General features: G+C 40.3%; 1 long non-coding RNA gene across 1 annotated transcript in view; it reads right to left on the bottom strand.

The window, feature by feature from the left end:
- LOC138919592 (uncharacterized) overlaps positions 1–4,745 on the bottom strand; it is a 170,375-nt gene that overhangs the window by 149,283 nt on the left and 16,347 nt on the right. The window lies entirely within an intron of this gene.

Raw genomic sequence — 4,745 nt, 5'->3', positions numbered from 1 at the left:
TAGGAAACTGCGTTCTCAGGCTGAGGTCTGCCCTCTAGCGGCTGCAGATGCTAGTTACTCTTCGAAAATGGTTGTTCCCCTCTCACAGGAGCGAGAATTTGAGTTCCAAATAAGTAAAAAAGCAACTAGGGAGACAGAAATGAGAAACAGTTGAGATGTGGGTGAGAGATAGGGTTTCCATTTCTTTGAATGTCTCTCCTCTGATCCAGTGGTTCTCTAGAAATTAGAAGAATAAGGCTAACACACAGCGCAAAAATGCATTTAAGTTGAAAGACTGACTTTCATTCTGAGATTTTTGTTCTGCCATATTTTGGGGGCTTTATGAAATGATGATGACAGTAAATGATCTTTTTTTTTTTTCATGTCCCATGTCATCACCCAAATGTTTTGGAAATTTTTACTCATTTGTATTTGTACTTCTAGGAACCACTGTTCCAACCCACCATGGCAGCCTTTCAAATTCATAATCACAGAATTATTTTCAGTTGGAATGGATGTCCAAGATCATCATGTCCCGGGGAAATAAGGTATTCTTCCCTCCATGTTACAGATTTGAGACCTAGGCGGGAGAAGTGGTCTGTCTGCTGTCATTCAGCACCTTGCACATAACAGGAATTCAGTAGGGAATGCTGGAAAGAACGAAGACCTTGGGGGATGGGACATGGCCTGGAACCCAGATTTTCTGCCACCTAATGCAATGTCCTTTTCACCATAGCAGGATCACAAGATTTCTGAAAGACATATGCAATCTGCTCAATTGAAAAACTGCTAGGTTTTCACACCAGGAAGGGGTTGGTCTAGAACCTGGAGTAGCAGGAGTCCAGCAGGGAGAATCCATGTTTGTCACGCTCAGGTAACCCTGGGGAAGTCTCTTTAGAGAGTATCAGACTGGAGGAGGGCAGGTCTGGGGCAGTTGTTAACTCCCTTAGTGGCTTTCCCTCCTGGCTGGCATGTGACTGGGAGCAGTGGCGGGTGGGGGGAGGGGTTGCGGAGGAATTACTGGGTGGGGGTGCGGTGGGAGGCTTTGTGTGCTGCAGGAAAAAAATGGGGAGAAAAAGGCCTATGAGAAAATGAGAATGTTCTACACCATGGAGGGAGGAAGGGGGCGGGGCTTAAAACTAGCTGTGAGGTCAAGCACATGTGGCTCCCAGAACAGCCAGGCGCTCCGAGCACAGGGAACTACCAGATAACTCTGCACTGCTAACAACTTTAGAAATCCAAGCAGTGTGTCAAAATGCCCTCCAAAAAGTCCTATAAATTGAAACTTCCATAAATTCTTTTCTACGGCTCCAGAAAAGCTGTTTTCAAAAATATATTTAATGATATTGATGAGGAGATAGAGAAATTGGAAGCCTCGTGCATTGCTGATAGGAATGTAAAATGATGCTGTCTCTATGGAAATCGATTTAGCGGTTTCTCGGAAAGTTAAACATAGTATTACTATATAATCCAGCAATTACACTCCTAGGTACATACCCAAAAGAACTGAAAAACAATGCTTATGCAGCATTATTCACAATAGCCAGATGGTAGAAATAACCCAAACGTCTATCAATGATAAATGGATAAACAAATTGTGGTATATCCACATAATGGAATATTACTCAGCCAAAAAAAAGGAATGAAGTACTGACACAAGCTACAGCATAGATGAACCTCAAAAACATTACGCTAAGTAAAAGAAGCCAGACACAAAAGGTCATATATTGTATGATTCCATTCACGTGAAATAGCCAGAATTAGAAAAATCCATAGAGACAGAAAGCAGATTAATGGTTGCTAGGGGCTGGGGACAGGAGAGAAAGTGAGGGAGACTACTTAATGGGTACAAGATTTCTTCTTAGGGTGATGAGAATGTTTCAGAACTAGATAGAGGTGATGGGTGCACAACACTGTGAATGTACTTAATGCCATTGAATTGTACACTTTTAAATGGTAAATTTTATGTTATGTGAATTTTACCTCAATAAAATAATAAAACAAATTTTTAAATGGTTTAAAATATATTTAATGATTAGCCACTTTAATAACTGGATACTAAAGAGATAATGAAAAGAATATTGCAATCTAAATAATTTTTACGTGTTCCTCTTGGAATAAAATAATCAAATTTTAGAGAGTTCTTTTTTTCTATTGGTTGTATTTAATCATTACCAATGTTTAACAATTTTACGATTACCCCTGCAATTCGCTTTCAGGACCTATGATTATCATTGTGCACATCACGAGGATGAATGTGAATGAAAGCATTTCTTGACTCCACGTGCTGTAGATGAATAGGTTAATAAAATTTACCTATTCCCCAGTAGTAGAGAGAAAAAAGTTAGAATTGGTCTTTAAAAGAAAATGATTGTTAAGGCCTTTGGAAATGAATGCATCCTTGTATTTCTTATTTCATTGATTCATAGATGCACATTTTTCTCACATTTTATTATTGCTGAAATTGAGGTGCCTCTTACAGCCACTGAGGCCAGGTGGCCATCATGATGTGGCTGTCATTGCCTAGACTTGTACATCAAAAAGTGCTAACTAGGTGTCAGATGCCTGGGGAAAAACATCCCAGAGGCAACAGTGGAGCACTCTTTTAAGAATATTCTTGGGGCCGGCCCAGTGGTGCAGCGGTTAAGTTCACACGTTCCGCTTCAGCAGCCCAGGGTTCACCAGTTCAGATCCCAGGTACAGACATGGCACCACTTGGCAAGCCATGCTGTGGTAGGCATCCCACATAGAAAGTAGAAGAAGACGGGCACGGATGTTAACTCAGGGCCAGTCTTCCTCAGCAAAAAGAGGATGATTGGCAGCAGTTAGCTCAGGACTAATCTTCCTCAAAGAAAAAAAAAAAGAATATTCTTGAGAAAAAAAAATGGATCTTAATGACAACATCAAAAAATGACTCCAAAAAGTTAACTTCTGAATATGAAAAAGTTTTAGGATTGCTTAACCAATTCATCTCAATTCTATTTTCCTTTGCATATTGTACAAACATGATATAGGATAATATCTTTGCTAAATGAGTCTGGAATAGCAGGAAAGCTCTTTCAATGAGTGCAAAATAAAAATTCAAGTGGTAAAAAAGCATTTTGTCATAGCTTGACAGCATTTTTTTCCCTCTTCATAGAACATAAAATAATGGTGTGTCATACAGTCAGTGATGGCATAGACATAATCAAATGTAATTTTTTGTAAAAATATTACATATCTGCATTCATTTAGATTATGCATAGTTCCAAATATTAACACCTTCTTATTTAAATGTAAGCATATTTTAATTTAGTAGAATTTACCTCCTTGAATAAATATTTATTAAAAATCTGCAAAAAAGAGAACTATATTAGGTACAATGTGGGATATCACAATAAATAAGACAGCTCCTGTCCTAAAAGAATTTACAATCTAGTAGATAAGTGATGTTACTACTCTAGTATGTTTCATTTTTTATTCATTCAAAAGATATTTACTGAGCAACTTCTATATATTAAGGCTGCTCCAGGGGCTGGAAATTCAACAGTAAACAAAACAAAATTCTCTACCCTCATGGAATTTACATTCTAAAAGGAAGACTTTCAATAAAAAGGATAAACAAGTAAATGCATATTATGATAGATGATGATAAGGGCTAAGCAAAAAAATAAAGACTGGAAGAGGACTATGAAATGTTGGGAGGAGGTTGAAATTTTAGATGAGTATCTAGAAAGCCCTCATGGAAAAAATCTTGAAGGGAGTAGGGAGCTAAGGATGAGAAGATCTGGCTAAAGAGGAGCATTCCAGGCAGAGGGCACAGCAAAGGTCCTGATGCAGGAATGTTTGAGGAATCAGAGAAGTAGGAGGGGCCAGATCTTATGGAGCCTGTAGGTCAGAGTAAGGCCTTTTGTTTTTCTTCTGAGTGAGGCGAGATGTTTGAGCAGAGAAGTGCCAGGACATAACTTTAATTTTAATGGGAACATTTTGACTGCTGTGTTGAGATGAGACTGCAAAGGGGAAGAGCAGAAGCAGGGAAGGCAGTCAGGAAGATGCTGAAATAACCCGGGGAGACGTGAGAGGTGGGGTGTCTTGGATCAGTGCAGTATGAGTGAGGATGTGAGAAGAAGTGAATTATGAATACATTTTGAAGGTGGCGTTCACAGCTTTTGTTGATGGGTTGGAGGTGAGTTGTGCGATGAAGAGAGGAGTCACAGAGGACGCCATGGTTTCTGGTCTGAGCAATTGGAATGGAATTGTCATTAACAAGATGAGGAAGAATCTAGGAGGTAATGTCAAGAACTCAATTTGGGACATGTTGAGTCTGAGATGCTAAGTATGAGAGTCAATTCCAGCAGGTCTGGAACGGCCTGAACTCTTGGTGAAATGAGAAACACACCTGCACGGCACTGACCCCCACTGAAGATGTGATACACACTGATTGCTTTGTAACCATGGGTCCGTGGCGTTTCTGGGCAGTTTGCACCAGCTTGGCAGCATTGTTTATTGATGGTAACGAGGTTGATGATTTGCATCTAGTCTCAGTGAGTCCCAGAAGGCTCTGCCATTGGGCCTGGTTACATAGGAGCAATATGCCTATGTGTGAGGCCTAAGGGGTGTGAGAAACTCTAGACAAGACTCCATTTGGGGCCCCCTGGTTGTAAGGCATTCCATGCACACATCACTGTTCTTGATCCAAGAAAGTGTGTTTAGCACAGCCCCTACAAAGGGAGCCTACGCCTGGCCTCTCTGGACCCCTAGCTGTGAGGCAGCTTTTGGCTTCGATG

This window comes from Equus caballus, chromosome 20 (assembly GCF_041296265.1).
Source record: "Equus caballus isolate H_3958 breed thoroughbred chromosome 20, TB-T2T, whole genome shotgun sequence".
NCBI lineage: Eukaryota > Metazoa > Chordata > Mammalia > Perissodactyla > Equidae > Equus > Equus caballus.
This window is presented reverse-complemented; position numbering and strand designations above follow the sequence as displayed.